This window comes from Acomys russatus, chromosome 30 (assembly GCF_903995435.1).
Source record: "Acomys russatus chromosome 30, mAcoRus1.1, whole genome shotgun sequence".
Classification (NCBI taxonomy): Eukaryota; Metazoa; Chordata; class Mammalia; order Rodentia; family Muridae; genus Acomys; species Acomys russatus.
In genome coordinates, this window is record NC_067166.1 from 4,890,122 (window position 1) to 4,908,382 (window position 18,261).

An 18,261-nucleotide genomic window follows, 5' to 3' on the forward strand; every position below is an offset into this window, starting at 1 on the left:
TGCCCTGAAGTCTGGATTTGATCCCTAATATGGAGCTTAAGATGAGAGCAATAAGAACAAAAATCATGTATTAATATGGCAGATCAAGAAAAGAGGAGGACTCTGGATCTTCGGGGACACTCTTGAAAAGTGAAATTAGATTCTTTCTCTGAGTTCCACACAAAGCTGGAAGCACCCACCACGCCCCAGTTTGTTTATCCACTGAAGTCCAGGTGTAGGTTACATAGAGCAAGGCAAAGCCTTGGCCGGTAGACTATGCAAACTATAAAGCAAGGAAATCTGCTGCTGGAATTCCTTCTACTTTGTTTGCCTACCAGGAGCAACAGCGTGAATGTATTGGCCTTTCTTAAGGTGACATCAGCTGTGTGTCCTTCCATGCCGCTTCTCTCCATGCATGAGGAGACCTGGGACTACAGGATGAGAAAACAGTTGACAGCAGAAGCCGGAAACCCTGATGGTACAAGCAACAGGAGGGGAGACACAACCTCCTGCTTTGGGTTGAAGAGAACTTCATGGGTAACTCATAAGTTAAGTAGGCTGACAGTTCTGTTCTTTGTGGCAAAGCACTGTAACGTAAGTGTTACTTACTCTTTCCCTCTGACAGTCTCTCAAACCTGAAAATGGCATCGTCCCCATCTCTGAATCTAGGTGAGTCGGTTGAAAAGGCATTCATGAAATCAGGGATAGATCTTTCATGCGATCTGTACAAAGAAACAGCCTACTAGGATCTGGCTTCACTTGTTTTCCTTACTACTATTAATCCCAACGATAAGCCCAAAATGAGAAAAGGGAAGAAACCAATGACACAATTATCACTGTGGAGGGGCTGGGCATGCAGTGCTCTTGTAGGGCACTTGAAGCCCTAGGCTCCTTCCGCAACACTGGATAAAACTAGGTTCAGTAGTAACATTTTGAAGACTAAAAATATAATCAGTGTTCTAGATAAAGTGCATTAAATTTTTAAAAGGCCACAGTCATGTTCTCCCTCTCTCTCTCTCCCTCTCTCTCTCTCTCTCTCTCTCTCTCTCTCTCTCTCTCTCTCTCTCTCTCTCTCTGGTGCACGCGCGTGCGCGCACACACACACACACACACACACACACACACACACACACACACATACACATAGAGTATTAAAGTTGAGGAAGTTATGTAGACTGGCTACAGAAAGGGACCGAGATTCCTAATGTGGTTTGGATTAGATGTAAAACTTTCCAAGATTTTTTTTAAAGAGAAAGAAAGAAGGGGGAAGGGGAGAGGGAGGGAGGGATGGAAGAGAGAGAGAGAGAGAGAGAGAGAGAGAGTCAAAGGAAGCTCTGGTTCTGGAGACAGCATGGAACAACCCTTCCACCGCCTGGAGTGTGCGGGAAAACATCTTGACGTTGCTTCAGATCCACCTGAGTCCTTTGGAGCAACAAATGGGAAATCACAGCTCTATCAACAAGCACCAACTTGATATTTCCAAGGCTTGTTTTCTTTTTTCCTTTCCACGACTCAGACAGGTTTTTGAAAGCCTTAGCAGAATGGCTAGACTCGGTAATCCACATAAGCAGCTGCTGCAATGTGATCTTTTTCTAACATGTTAGCGTTGAGCTGGCTTGGGGAGTGTTGGGAACATTTTAACTTCTCTGCTTAAAGGTTCTTATGGGTAGGACTCCGAGCCTCCGCACATGGAGGGTCTGCACTAAGAGTTAACCCTCATATCAAACCAGGCTTGAAATGAAAGGCAGATGGGGTTTAAAGGGGCTTTAAAGACTAATTCTATATGCTTTATTGAAAAATGTTTATTTCATTACTTTTTATTTCTTTAAATTTAAGAACATTCTACTTTCTGAATCTCGAAGGCTTTACTCATGGCTTTTTAGCATATTGCCGGTGAGGACGGGCACTACAGAAGAAGCAAGGAGGCCTAGGGTAAGTTCCCAAGCTTTGAAATCAACCACCAGCATTTGGACCACTGCTCAGCCACATCCCAGCTGCATGCACTCAAGCAGAACATCCTATATCTACCTTCAGAGTCATTGTGTATTAAATCAGGGTGTCACTGTGTCCAAGTGATAGAGCTAGAAACAATTAATATGGTCCCCATCCACCATTCACATAATGCCTTGTGGGGGGGGGGGGCTCTTAAAACACAATTACTCTTAACACCTCGTTAGACCAACTGTGCTGCATGCTTCATTTATTGATTGCTGCCAAGACAGTTAGGGACAAGGGAAACTTTGGGGCTGAGACGTTGAGAGTATCCAAAGGCATTTACTCTCATAGGGAGTGGGAACCTTCAAAAGGCAGTGATGACCCCTAGTTATAGGTGAGGCATGTTGGGTGTCTCCTGCCTACATGACTGACATCTGTAGCCATCTGTGGATGAGAGGTACAGGGCTTGCTGTAGTACTAGTACCATTGAGGGATTCCTGCTTTTCCCTCTGATTGGAGACTTGCTAGGAACAGAGAGGTGATTTGAGTGCCATGGTTTGAGCAGAATCTCATTCTAAACTAGAAGACACCAGTTGCTGACAGACGGACCACGGTCTCAGGAACGTGATGCACAGAAGTGTCACCAACGTTGTAAAGCAACAGCTACACCATTCGCATAGCTTAAGATGGTCGATGCTAAGTGCTATGAGCCCTTGTCCTGAGCCACTCTGACTACAGGGGGTCAACAATGGATGCTGCAATGAGCCATGCAGGTCAGCTTGCTCTTTTCACTTTTAGCTGTAGGACATATCAGCCATGATTTTGTCCCTGGCTCAGAACTGTGCTTCTCTGTGAGAATCACCCTCATGCATCATATGTTTGCTGAAATTAGGGTCCCCTCTTCCCATTCTTCCCATGGCAAGCTCTGGTCAGATTAGCTGGAGCCTTTGGTGTCCCCCCCCCCCACCCCCCACTGCCACTTATCTCTCCGTCTTCCCGACTCGGCTTCCTGTGCTTCTTGACAGACAGCGTTCCTGAAGACATGTCTTTCTCGGAATCCGTTCTCAAGGAACCCAGCCTTACACTGATTTATGTTCACCTTTGCCATCTAAGTTCCAACTCAAAGCCTCTGGGTCAAGTTTAACATGGAGACACTTCCCCCCTTGTCAAGGGATGACTGTGGTCTACGTGAACGTGGCGCCTCATTCAGCCCCCTTCACTGCAAGAACACACTTCTAATTTATAGCCATTTCTTCCCACAGGAGGTGTAGCTTCTTCCCCACCACAAAATGAAGAGGAGTGAAAATATTTTTTTTTTCTTCTTGACATTTGGATCAACTCCAAAAAAAAAAAAAAAAAGGCTTGTTGAGTGCCTCTGTTAGAAGCACCCTGTGTTCACTTGGCGAAGTCTACATCTGCCTTGCCTCTGGCCTTCCACATAAGGCAGACACACCCACACATCCAGGGACCCAGGCAGATAGAGCCAGGATGTGGGTGCCCCGGGCTTGTTTGCTGCCACCCTTCTGGAACCTTCTCCATATTAATTCCTCATCACCTCTCTCTGGCCCTAACCCCACCTACTGCTCTTACTGCCAGTAGAATCCAGCCTCTGGCCATGAGTTACCACAGGATAAAGACTTTCCCAGACAAGCTGTGTTTGGCTTGCTTCTTGCTCCAAAGCCTCCAAACTGACTTTCAGTGAAATTCAGTCCTTCTTCTCTCACATTTAGGACACTGATCCCACACTGAGCGGCTTAGCTGGTGTCTTAAGCAGGCTAGCTTAGACAGGAGCTTAAAGCAAGATGGCAGACGTTATCTTCTTATTCTGCGCATGCATAGACCCCACTCCCAAAAGTACATGGATAGCACAAATTGGAGTCCATGGGCTATTACATTTTTTAAAAGGAGGACACAAAGTTAAGGTGGCATGGGCAGGGAGGTAGCGGTGGGTCTGAAAGGAGTTAAGGAGAGGAACTGAGGGTAAATATGATTCATATATAGTCTATGAGATTCTCAAAAGACTAATGTAAACAATTAAAGGAAGGGGGTGGAATAAATAAAATGGACCAGTCAAGAAAAATGACAAAGAACGACATCTATAGCCGTTCACAGCTTTGTTTCACCCACACGACTTGAGTTGACAGTAGCAGAACGTGGTTCAGAAGAACAAGGAGATGTGCACCCAGAACACCGGTTACTAAAATGACATGCAGTGTCTGTCTGTGCATCTAATGCCTTCATCCTTTGCACCTGATTACCTTGTTGAGCCCCTACAGCAGGCAGGGCGAAGGGGGCTACTGACTTCTGGACAGAGGAGAGGAAGGTACGAAAGCGTAGACTTTGCGATCATTAGCCAGCAGAACAGCCTGAAGGGGTAGCTCACCAAAGAGGCTTCCTGCAGAGCCGAAGATAGAACGTAAGATCTGCAGGCCAACTGAGAACCATGCCAAGAGAGTGAAGACAAAGCCAGAGGCCAGCTGATAGGATTAGCTACAATATCTGAAAGGCAAGTTTTAAGGAAAGAAGGGTTTATGTTGGCTTGTAGTTGAAAAGGGCACAGTTATCCTGGCAAGGAAGATATAGTGGCCGGAGCAGCTCACAACTGTAGCAGCATAAACAGGAGGTGCCTGCATCTGGAAATTAAAGACCTAGATCAAAAAGAAAAAAAAAAAAAAACAGGGTTGGGCTATAAACCCCAAATTTCATTCTTTTAACCCTAACTCTGGCAGGGAAGCCCTGTGTTCAAAAGGTTCCATGACCTCCCAAGACAGCAGCAGCAGCTGAAGATCAAAAGTTTAAACATATTAGCCTGGCAGGACCAGCTCCCACGAAGATTCTAACATAGTGCCAGACTGGGTGGAAAGTCTGAAGTGAAATAAAGTCATGAAACAAAACAGGAGGCCTTCCCGGTTTCTGCTTTATGGTTTGGCCACCTCCAACAAACACTGAGTTCTGATTTTAATATTTTTCACTTGGAGCCTATTTCTTTGACCGCAGAAAAGTCCCCCACCAAGCGAGTGTCTGTAGAGTGTGCCCATTCACAAATGTGACATCTATAAAACGCATCATCCCAAGGCTCAGGGACCATCAAAGAAGAAGGAAGTGGAAAGTGTATAAGAACTGTAAGCCATGGAGGACCAGTGGGCAGAACAGTGTCTTTTGGCTATGGCAGAACTGCTGGACTCATGGATTCACAGTGCCTTTGGTTACCTGTGCAGGATCAAGCCAGTCAGCACTTCAGTGTGGAGTGATAAGGGGGACATCAGCCTCTACCCTAACTGAGATGCTATGGACAGTTGATGGATTCTGGGGGAGGGAGCGCCAATTTTCCTTAAAGATATGGCTTCCAGTAAGCAGACTACACTCCCATGGGTGACCCCACTCCCAAAAGTACATGGATAGCACAAATTGGAGTCCATGGGCTATTACATTTTTTAAAAGGAGGACACAAAGTTAAGAAGGCATAGGCAGGGAGGTAGCAGTGGACCTGAAAGGAGTTAAGGAGAGGAATTGAGGGTAAATATGATTCATACAAAGTCTATGAGATTCTCAAAGGACTAATGTAAACAATTCAAGGAAAGGGGGTGGAATAAATAAAATGGACCAGTCAAGAAAAAAGACAAGGAAAAATCCTTCATCACCATTGCCTCCAGAACTTCCCTCATTGTTCCTTAAGATTTTCAAAAATTCCCTCCTTCCTCCTCCTCCGACCTGAAAGTCGCTGCAACTGTGCTGCAATGTTCCACCTGACCCTTGGGATCTGTCCTGAGACTCATCTTTCCATGGCAATCTGACTGGGACTCCCTGCATCCTTCCACTGTCTGTCTTAGCAGATGGTCCTGTCTTGAATACCTTGCAATTACTTTCAACTAGACCAGACCCCAGTCAACACATTACTGAGTTTCTCTTAGGTAACCATGGTGTGGTGTGCCAATTGAATTTTCAAATGCACCAGTCTCAGAACAAACAGTAGGAATTACTGCAAAGTGATACCATGAACCTGTCCTCCCAATTCTCTTAGCGTAGGCCTTCCACAGTAGAGTAATGAATTATCACTTCCTCACTAGTCTTTAGCCACTGGCCTTTCTTGAAGGTAGCTTCTTGGGGAGCTTGTCCCTTTTAGTGTTCCTTGCTGTCCCAGCCTTCATCCTGAGGTACCCTGTTACCTTCCAGGCAGACCCCATCCATAATTGAAAGCAGAAATTGTTCCTCGTGTGTGCGGTTCTAGGTCTATGGCTCTCGCTTAATGGCACAAGGTCACAGCAAGGATGGGCACTCAGCCTTCCACTATGAATAACCAAGTAGAAGTCACCTCTACTTCTTGGGATGTAGCCTCCCTAACTAACTGAAAACTCTTGGAATTTTCACCAACTCTACGTAATCTGCCTGAAATTTGGCTTTTCCAACCAAATCCCTCAATAAATGGGGCAAGCTTCATTTCTGAGCGATCCCATCCTCTACTTACTCTCCTCAAGACATCTGCGCTAAGTTTAGTCTTCCAACCAATCATTTTCTGTCCAGCTGCATAAGCATCTCTTCCCAGCATAGATGATAAAAAAGAAAACCTTGTAAGGTTCTTCTAAAATAAGGGGAGAGGAGTATTGCCTTTTTGAGAGTGATTCTAACACAAAAACAGTAGCTGAAAAACACAACCTTGAGGTTAGAACTAATCGTCCTTGTTGGAACTGTCCCCAAATACTGTGTTTCATCTCTTTCATAAACCTTGATAATGCCCACTGAGAACTTGCCACATGTCAGCCATTGATCTGTATGCCTATATTGTTTCTCACGGAAATCTGGTATTGGTAGGGGCTTTTTCTAATACCTGTCCTGTCTCCCCAACAATTGGCAGAGAGACCTATTAGGTTTATTAACAAGCTTAAGCACTATAATGGGGCAGATACTCATCTGTTCTGACCCAATTATGCTGCTCTGGCTACTTCCCAGCCATGTGCCCTCTGCCTGCCATCTAGCCTCACCTTGGCCTCCCACTGTATCTCTCCATCATGGCTCCTTCTCATGGCAACCTTTTCCTCTCTCCCCTTTCTTCTTCTTCCTCTACTTCTGGTCCCTACCTTGACTGGGAATAGACGTAACACCTCCTGTTCTCCATTGCCAGCAATAGGCTGATCCGCTTCTTTGTGAACCAATCAGAGATGACAGAGAACAGTGTTTACACAACATTGAGACAGGAGATTCTTCATAGAAATGGCAGTGCTCTTGTCTGGATGGTATCCTGATCCCGGGGTTCAGAACTCAGCATCTGGATACCCAGTGCACAGGGCCATTCCCCCAGTAGTTTCTGACCATCAACAACCGTAATGAGAACTAAAAGCAGATCTTATTATTTGATAATCTGAAGGATCTAAGGTGCATAAAATTCAACAAATTCCCGCAAGATCACTGTAATGGTCAGTGTTGGATGGCATCTTCTCAGACAAGCATCTTAGCATGTCTCGTGGGATTTCCAGATAGGTTAACCGGGGTGGGGTCCCTGACTGAATATAAAGGAGAAAGGGAGCTGAGTCAGCATTCTTTCTCTGCCTCCTGACTGTGCTTGCAACATGACCTACCGCTCAAGCTCCTGCCGACGTGCCTTCCTAGCCATGATCGTTTGCACCCGCAAACTGTGACCCAAAATGAGTCCTTCTTTCCTTAAATTGATTTGTCTGAAATTTATTGTTTCCTCATACAACACATCCCATCCGCAGCGTCCCCTCCCTCCACTCTTCCCAGTTCTCCCTCTGCTTCTCCTCTCTGGTATTTTTTCCATAGCAAGACAAGAAATGATTGCAATATCCTACCAAAAGCGTTTATCCCAGCTTTCTGTTTACAGATGTGATACAAAGAATTCATGCATTGCAAAAGATTGAGCTATATACAATTTTAAAACCTTAAACAAGCAACTTTCTAGGAAAAGGACAAACAGGTGAAGCCAGGCCTCAAGAATACAGATCGTAGCCAGTGGCACTTCCTATACAGGCTTGCATTCAGCAGGTGTGTGGCTAATGTTTGATGGTTGGAAAGATGTCTTGGAAGTTAAATGCACAGGTCTCTGGGCTCCCGTTTGCTACTGGTTATCAACATGTCTTAACCGATGTACTAATTCCCTCAGCTATTTTATGTACTTATTTAAATTTACATGACAAGTTCAAACACTAACTCTTCCCCTGTCTCCAGCAATAGCCTCTAAATTAATTTAGGTAGGATGTTGTAGGCTACAGTTAGAACATTCGGCAGCCAATAACAAAATGCTAATAACGTTTTACCCCCGCATTTTTATAAGAGCCTTGAAAGTGGCATTTCCAATTCAGTCCAGTGGCTCAGCCAGGATCTTCTTCCAGCCCTGTTATCCACCTCACTTTTTTTTTTTTTTTTTTTTTTTTACTGTTTTTGGTTAAAAGGTCTTGTTGCTTCTTGGTCTTGAAGTAGCTGCCGGAGCTGTGGATATTCGTACCCTTCCTCAGTAGCCACTAAAATGAGACAAAGAAGAAAGGCAAAAAGAAAGAGGTTTCTTTCTCTAATGCTCACTTGGAGACCCCCACACGGGCCTTGCCTGCCTTACATGAAGTTAGCAACTACAGACACATCGCTGGCAAAGTGGGATGGGCTTTAGCTGCTCAGTGGTGGGCTTTGGCCGACTGCCGAAATTACCTTGAAAGGCTTTGCCAAAAGCACATGGCAAGTCTGAGAACCCTGGCCCACAGGACTCCGCAGCTGCAACCAGAACTGATATTTGCTCAGAAGTCAGGCTCCCTTTGGACATCTCTTTTGAATAAATATAGGAAAATATTAAAGTAGGATTTTGGCTAAGTCACCCAATACAATAAACACTGCATTTTAAAGGAGAAATGAAGCCACACAGAAAAAAATTTACAATGGAATAATACACACATGGGTTACCTGACTTTAAATAGCCAACTCACGCTGTCAGCATGCAGGACCTCAGAATGTTTATAAAGAGGGTTTGTCCAGAATAAACAGTTTTATGTGTCCATCTAGTCTTCATTTTGCCTGATTTCAAATCCAACATGAGGGAATTTCTTTCGTGGAACCACTGAGAAAAGCTCGGTGGGCCTCTTCAGCTGTTACAAGAACATGGTAAACTGGTGTTTGGCATAAATCTGAAAAAAAAAATCTCTGGCCACATATCTGTGGAAATGACTCAGTAAATAAGTGCTTTCCAAGTGATCATGGAGACCTGGGTTCGAATCCTCGACTACATGCGAAAATATGCAAGCTCTGTAACCCCGGAGCTCCTAGGTGGAGACAGGAAAAGGAGACAGAGTCTGTGGGAGTTCTTGTGGTAACCAGCCTGCAGCACAACGCAGAAATCAGACAGGAGAACCAAACCCAGTGTCATTCTCTGACCTGCACATGCACATATTAGGATGTGGAGAAAAGCAAAGCTGACTGCAAGCCCCATTGATCACTTGTCGTGGTGTCTTGCTTCCCTCACTGTTGTCACTTGGGACACTGTGCCACATACGAGGTCATCGTCACCTTTGAGGAGAAGAAGGGGTGTCCCCAGCCAAAGCCAGCACTACCGTTACATGTATGAACTAGGCTGTCTTGGATCCTCCAGCCATCCAAGCCTGTAGCTGGAAGCAATATATGAGTAGAGTCAGAAAAAGCCAGCGTCGAAGCACTCAGCAAACCTAGAGAGCCACAGGGCATGAGAGATCATTTTCACTTTAAGCCACTGGGTCATTTGGGGCACAGCAATTGAAATGTCCAGCGACTAGTCTAAAGGGAGGTTGGGGGAGGGGCTATAGCGATGCAGGACTGCGCCTGATGCCTGTCTCTGTGGAAAGGCACAAGTGTTCCCACACATACAAAGCTACTGATGACTTGATGGTTGATCTGATTTCTCATCTTCGTGGGATCCACAACAAACTACAACGTACCCCTCTGTGTGGGTCTCTGAGGACGTTTTCAGAAAAGAGTGAAGTGAGGGGGGAGAATCTCCCTCACATTGGGGGGCACCTTCCACTGGGTAGCCCAGATAGAAAGATGCCCAAGGAAAAAGGAGTGTTGCTTGCCTGCCAGGCTTGCCTTCTTGCTGGGGAGTGTGTGTGTCCCCGCTGCTGTTGCAGCTGGCCCTGGCCATCAATATCCCTCACTACCCTCAGACTCCAGCCTTCCAGTGTGGGCCAGGGACCAGCAGCTTCCCCCGGGGAAACGTTCCAGACCCTCAGCATCAGGTTAGAGCTCGCATCCAGCTTCACGGCGCTGGAGCATCTACCAGGCTCACAGGCTCCTTTTACCTAGCCCAGATCATGTAAGACAACCCAGTAAACCATTTTTATTAACACGCGCACACATAGTAACCATCACGCACATGATACAGAATTCTGCTATGGCCCTCTAGGGATTCTGACTGACATAGAGGGTTATCCTGTGGTGAGCCAGTGTGCTCCAACAAAGAAAGAGATTGGAAAAGGAAACAAAGAGAAGAGGAAAGGGAGGGAAGGCGAGGGGCGGTGGGGAGGAGAAAACCATGAGCTGAGGAGATGTGCATCACAGACCGGAACCTCCAGGTTTGAGCATGTCTGACCAACCAAAGACTGCATGAACAAATGGGAGTGGGGGACACCTGCCAATCCTCAGGTCTCCCGGCATCCCCTTAGCTTCCTCCTTGTGGGATAAGGGATAACAAATAACTGAGGCTAAAGGAAAAACAATGGGAAAGGGAGCCATGACACCCGGAAGCAAGGCCTCGCTCGGGGAAATGGAGATTGTATTTTACTCTTCTCTATTGGGTGGGGTGGTTTTACTTTAATTCAAGTTCTAAGTTTTGATTATGATATGAAATCAGACTCTGTAAATGATTCCAGGGAGACTGCTTTTTTTTTTTTTTTTAAGACTGAAAAGGTCATAGAACTATGCAAGGTTTCATCTGGGGCAAGGGAAGAATTTTCCCTAATTAAAAACTTTTAAAGAAACCACAAGAGACAGAAGATTTATGCTGGTTTTGCCCCGACCCCTAGCCAGACTCTGGTTTGCAAGGACTTAACACTTAGTGCTTCAGAAGAGCCAACTGGTGAGGAGGTAAATGTGGGTGTTGCGTTCCGTTGGCCATGTGACGGTAGCTGAGGAGCTGCCTCTGTCCCAAGTAACAGTGGCCGCAAGTCGACCAGAAGGCTAATCGTTTAGGTTTTCTGTCCTCAGCCATCGGGTGTACAGGCTAGGAAAGGTGACAAAATCCTTGGTACATCAGAGTGAATTCATTACAAAGGTACATACGAAAGGATGAAGAAAAACAAAGATGCAAAAAAAGGGGGTGTCACATGTGGAATAGTAGCTAAATCACAGCAGAGGAAGCCTACTGCCAGGCTTTGCCGGGGTCCGCTCTGCCCCTGGGGAAGCCTACTGCCAGGCTTTGCCGGGGTCCGCTCTGCCCCTGGGGAAGCCTACTGCCAGGCTTTGCCGGGGTCCACTCTGCCCCTGGGGAAGCCTACTGCCAGGCTTTGCCGGGGTCCGCTCTGCCCCTGGGGAAGCCTACTGCCAGGCTTTGCCGGGTCCGCTCTGCCCCTAGGGAAGCCTACTGCCAGGCTTTGCCGGGGTCCACTCTGCCCCTGGGGAAGCCTACTGCCAGGCTTTGCCGGGGTCCGCTCTGCCCCTGGAGAAGCCTACTACCAGGCTTTGCCGGGTCCGCTCTGCCCCTGGGGAAGCCTACTGCCAGGCTTTGCCGGGTCCGCTCTGCCCCTAGGGAAGCCTACTGCCAGGCTTTGCCGGGTCCGCTCTGCCCCTGGGGAAGCCTACTGCCAGGCTTTGCCGGGGTCCGCTCTGCCCCTGGGGTTGCAGTTTTCAACTTTTCATGCTCACAAGAATCACCTTGCAAGGGTGGGTTTGATTTCAGTGCCTAAGCACATTTTGGTTTTTATTTTTGGGAGAAGGGGGGGAATCTGAATTTTAATAGACATGTGAGATGATTCTGAGATGGTGGGTTCCTATCTAAATAAAAGAATTGGGGTGAAGGATCACAGGAGGGCATAACATTCTGATAACATACTCCCTCACAAATATATTCTCGAAATGAATGTCATGGATATTGTTTCTAAGCTCTTTAAAAAAAAATAACACCCAGCATGTTTCTTTGGTACTTTTATATCATTGGTTTGGAGGGAAAATTGGAGAAAAACTGCAATGTTGAAACCAGTTGAAGGACACGGTTATTTTAAGGCAGTTTGACGATGTGAACTTGGAGTGTGTATGAGAGATGTTGGTGAGGCTGGACGTTTAGTTAAAAATAAAAGATGTCTTATTGTTCCAAAATTCTAAATGGAAATGTCTTTTTTTTTTTTTTTTTTTTTTTTTTTTTTTTGCGAGGGGAGGGAAGTGTTCTTTTGGAGACAGACTCCACAAACCTCATTTTCATAGTATTTTAGTTTAATCCTTTCATGTGCTCAACCAGTTATGAGCAGGTACTTACTGCAGTGTGCATAGAGACATCTCCCACTTAGAGTGGTGGGACTTGCAGTTTTCCAGTGTGAAAGTGATATGCGTTCAGCAGAAAATACAATGCAGCAGGGCTGGAGGCCTCTGATAAAGCACTGTTAACACAGAAAGACCAGCTGCCTACATTGGCAGGGCTGCAGGCTGAAACAGAGAACTCTTGAAACAAGGCGACTAGCTGGCTGACCAGCTGGGCTTCCTGTTCAGTAAAAGACCCTGCCTCAAAATAAAAGATAGAGAGCAGTCAAAGAGGGTACTGGAGTTCAACCTCCGGCTTCTACTTGCACACACGCCCTCATACACACAACATGTTCCCACACACACTCAACATGCATACACATGTGCACATATACTTTATATGCACATGCATATGGGGGAAAACATAGCAGAAACTCTAAATTTTGACATTTTTTTGAGCCGGTGACACATGGCTCTGCTACTAGCCAGCAGTGCTGAGGTACAGCAGTGAGCAGCACCTCCCAGTCAGAGAACAGCCAGCTCACCACCAGCTCACCACCATGAGCTGAACCAGAACGTACAGTTGGCTATCGGACTCAGTGTAGTTTGACTCGGGGAAGTTTCAGCTTACTGAGACATAGCTCTATCCCGAGTTCAGAGGGCATCTGTATTTTCCTACAAATGTGAAGGTCACTAATGTCCTCCAGACTTCTACTTCCACAGAGGCAAGTTGCAGGTAAGCCACTGCAAGCAGATCGCTAACCAAGCTGCTCTTCAAATGCTTTCGGGCTCTTAAAGGCTTTCCGTAACTTCCCACAGAGTAAGCGCTCACCCAGAAAGCACCCAGTGTTATTGTTACAGAGCCTAATACCCAGAAACAGGGGCAAAACAGTTAAAAGCCAGGAAGACACAGAAGAAGAAGAAGAAGAAGAAGAAGAAGAAGAAGAAGAAGAAGAAGAAGAAGAAGAAGAAGAAGAAGAAGAAGAAGAAGAAGAAGAAGAAGAAGAAGAAGAAGAAGAAGAAGAAGAAGAAGAAGAAGAAGGCGGCATTGGGGAGGGCCACTCTTTACCTGCCATCGACCCCCAGGCTCCAGTCAGCCCCTTCCAAGCAGCCAACTCAGGTCACCACTTGAGAAGCCCCTCTAATATCCATATGCATAGAAAGCCACAGTTTAGCAGAATTACGAGAATTCCCTAAAACGTGAACACATTTTTGCCATACATCTTGGGCAATGTTTTCAGAAAACTGCAAACCGAGGCTTCTCTAGCAGATTGGGCCACGTCTCAGAGAGTGGAAAAGAGAGGAAGTCATTTTGTCAGCTCGCGTGAGGAAGAACACCAGCATATAAATTTCTCAAGGCAGGGAAATTGTTGGTCCTATGAATTTAAATTCATAGACTAGAAATCTGTCTGCCTTTTTCCAGATTCTTTCACAGCATCGTGCCTCCTGCAACACTGAGGCACTAATTGATTCATTTTCTCGAGTTATTGGATTTAAAGTCAATTTGGTCGCTATTTTTAACTGTTTTCTCGTTTCTGGCCCTCTTCCTCCCACTTGCTTTGAGGCCCCACATTAAATTATACATTCTCTCACATGCCTCATTATCTTACATTTTTTTTTCTGTCACTCCGCAGCTGCTCCCTGTGTTCCTGCCTCAGCTTTGTTTAGTGCCAGAGACCTGTTTTTTCTAACACTTGAAAAACACATGGCATTTTTTATGGGCACCAAGTATCTTAACTTCTGTCAAATTAAAAAAAAAATTGATTCATAAGGAAAACATTTAAGTATGTAGGTGTTTTCAAAGAAAATAAAGTGGCTCATTAAAATAATAATAATAATGTGTCCGAGGAGGGAATACGGTGGTTGCCAAAAAACTGAGCATAAATACATTTGCTGCTCAGAATATTTGGGTATGCAAGGGTCCCTCTCCCCCACTACCCTTTCGTTTGTTTTTATCATTCATAAAATTGCCTTGTAGATGACTTTTCTTTATATGATTCTGAACACTACCCAAAAGAGAAGACCACTGTCACCCTAATACTGTCTCTGCCTTCAAATGATATGAGAGAGAAAAAAATGTTACACTGTGGTTCATCAAGAAAATCAGAGCAGATACTGTCCACATGTGTCCTGGAAGTGTCGAAGCAGCCAGGCCAGGAGGTAAGAATTGGTTTCACCTGACAATGATATTTATCCTCAAGAGGTTGTTTTACCATCTGCCTGTCCGCGTATGCTTCATGTTGATAGTGGCTTGGCAGCTTAGCAACGCAGGAGAGTCTTCTCACAGTGTGTGGTGGGATGGAACAGGCTGGGGCCCCACCTGGACCTCCTCAAATATCTCCTTAACAGTCTTGGAAGTCACTCTTCTTGGCATACACTTGCATTTCCAGTAGCCAGCAGCTAGTCTTCTCAGAAGCGCCCTCGGGCTACTAGAGCCCCTCGGTACACTCCCCTGAGAAAGCCAACATTAGGGGACATGAGGCAAAGACAAAGTTGTCTTTAGCAAGAGTATATGTTGGAATTGAGCCTCCCTTGCCCTAAGGCATGAGGAGTCTGCTCCAGACCGCTGTGTGAGTAAGTCTGAAGCTACGTTCGCCAGGACTTTCCTGAAACACAGTTTGCTTGGCTTCCAATCCTTTGACTCATCTCCCGTTTGCTCAGTGCCTTCTCTGAGGTGCATCCTTCATAAAACACTTGCTCAGGAGTCTTTTTAGGGCAACAGCAACTAGACAACCTAAAAAAGCTGGCAGAGTCCTTGAAGTTAAAAGGACGATATTTGAGTCGTTGTCGAAGTGTTGCAGGATAGCCTCAGAGGTGGATTACCATGCCACGTACCCCACACGGTGGGGTGAATGCAACATCAAGGCCTTCAGGCTCAGCAGCACTAGGCTTCCCAGTGCTATTGCTTCCTTATGAGCTTTGCATCATGGTCATCTGGCTATATATGTAGCTAGAGTTGAAATCAGTTACTTCGAGATTGATTTTGTTTTAATTTTCAATGTATCACTTAAAAGCACAGATATAAAAGCTCAATTCCCAATTAAATAAATCTAGTGCTTTTTAATTTCTCTCTCTCTATCTATCTATCTCTTTCTTTCCACTTTCCATTACTCCTTCTCCTCTCCATCACACAGTCTTTTTTCTCCATACACACACACACACACACACACACACACCACAACAACAAACAATTAACACCAAAGGAAGAATCCCGGCATTGATTCAGAACATACACATCCACAGAGAAGCATGCTTGCTTGCTTTCAAATGTCAATTTAAAAAAAATCAGGCAGCCTTCCCCCGCCCCCGACACTGCCCTGTTTCCCAAGAACCCCCACAAGGGATACAGGCCAAAGCTTTCCTAGGTGCTCTCATAGCCAAAAGGAGCAATGAGTATGTACATAGGAGTGAGCGCGACCAGGATGACCAATAAATAGTGAAAGAACACGCAGCACTTTTTCCCTCTTTCACATCTTCCCAGATGATGAGCCAAACAGGCATGTGCTTTTTCAGTGGGATCCGAATGGCTCTGAGTAGTCAGCCTGGACCAAATTAGAGCCCCCTTTTTCAAATATCTGCCAATAGTTTGAACTTTTCAATAGTGCAATCCCTCCCTTGGGCAAGCCACAGTCTTCAGAGAGCTTCTGTTAAATACACAAACAAATATCCCTGGAAGAATCACAACTTAACTCATTATCAGCTCTTAACCTAATAGTAAGGATTTACTCTTCAGAGCAAGACTCTCAAGAACATAAACAAGTCTTGAAGGGTGTGAGGTTAGAAAGTCCATTAACTTTATCCATTTGGGCTGCCCGAGCTGAACAGTGCAGACAGAGTGGCTTATAAACATCAGAAACTTATTTCTCACAATTCTGAGGGTCGGAAAGGCCAAGATCCTTGTGCCATTGCATTCGGTGTGTGATGAGGGCCTGCTTCTTGTTCATAGTCTTTCTCTGTGTCCCCATATGGTAGAAGGGTTAAAGAGCTCCCTAACTCCATGTGTGAGGCCTGTACCTCATAACGTAATCACCTCCCAAGCCTCACCTCCAAATATCATTAATATTGATAATAAGATACCAGCATATGTTTCTAAGGCTCACACAGTTTTGCGGTATAGAGCACACATTTAGCGAGGATGCCAAGCTTCTAAGGCTTCAGAGCTTGAGGACAGTGTTGTAATGGAGACTTACCACCAATGAGGATGGTCAGAGGAGCAGACCACCTATAGGAGGAGTGAGACAGGACTGCGAGTTCAAATCGGACGCATAAATGTTGTGTGGTCCTCAGCAAAATAATTTGCCTTTGTTAAGCCTCGGGATCGCATCTGTAGAGTGAAGGAGGTCAAGGCATCTGTCTGCTTTACGACGCTAACATGGGAATCTGTGGCCTTGCGCCTTTAGCATCCTTAGCTCATACCTGGCAAAGAACAAGGCTTCAAAACATAGGAGCTACTTTACTGCGGCTGGTCGTATTATTAGGCAATAAAATGATTAAAGGGAAGGCTGTGCTGATGATTTTAGAACAAATTTCAATGACTATAATTTCCCTCAGTTCTGCCCATAGCTTCCATTGTAGAGCAGAAAGAAAACGACAGCAAGAGAAATGTAAAATAAAGTCAAGCGTGTTAACAGGAGAAGGCATTGTCAGAATATAATCTTTTTCTTCTTTGCATCTTACCCCCTCCTTTTCTCTGCTGTTCTGCTCTTTTATTCATAAAACTGTCTTTTGTTTTTTGCTTTGACATGTAGGTGATGAGACGATATCGGAAGATAGATACTACCCATTCAAATCTTGAACTTGGCAAACGGTGACCAAATCCTCTGTGCCAGGAACGTGATGGGTGATGGGAGAGATGGCAGTACAGATACACAGCGTACATCCTGGATTATAGTTCCTTAGAGGTCCCTTGGTGTTCTGAAGTCTGACCTGCTACGTGTAGACTTACAGGCAGGCTTGCTGCTGGATAGAATTCCTAAACTAGACCTGGCTCCTCAGAGGCTCATTAAACACTCAGGAATTCCAAATTTTATTCTTCTTCAATTCCGCCTCTGGGTTTAAGAGGCATTAACAGAGTAGCTTTTGGAAGTCAAACAAGAGAATTCTGAAATACAGGAAGAAGCCAGGCCAAAGAAGAGGACATGAGAATACTAAACTATGAAGCCTGTAAAAGAAGCCTGTTAAATTTTAATCATCCTGACTAGAGTGTTTGTAATTGTTGATCTTATATGGAATCTAATAGTTCTAGTGAAAAATGTGTTAGGCCTCAAGTCCAAGGATATCATCATTATAAGTACGTAAGTGCCTAGGACAATATAATTCTCTCTGTGGTGCTGTTCCATGCTCTTTGATCTGTGATGTATTACTTACTTATTTATTGATTTATAAAAATGAGCTGTCAAGCTTTTCCTAAGAAGTTTTAAGGCATATGAACAAAACATAGGAAACATACAACCACAAAAAAATAAACCATGAAGTATAAAGCAGATCCTCTAATGTCTAGGGCACTCTGCCTAGGTGAGTAGCATAAATCAAAAATACACTTTCTAGACACACCCTGAACATCAACAAACAAGAACTCTGTAAAACCCAAGGAAGGAAGTTACATAGTCAGGGCTTATATGAGCTATAATATACATTGGCAAAACTCTGATCTAAACACTATGAATTGATTGCCATTTGGACATTCTTCAGAGGCAGGCCTGAGACTCTCACCAGAAACTATGAAGGCCATGATATCTAAAACACCAGTGGGGCCAGAGGTCACGTACTTGGCTCTTAGCATTTAGTATTATTTTAAGCCAATTAAAATAACTTTTTTCACAGTGGAAAGATTCCATTAAATAATAGCTCTGTTCACCATGAGTGTGGGTTGTGCAGCTCTTAACTGAAGAAACGTAGAGGGCACAGATCGGCTTCAGGCTCTGCCTGAAA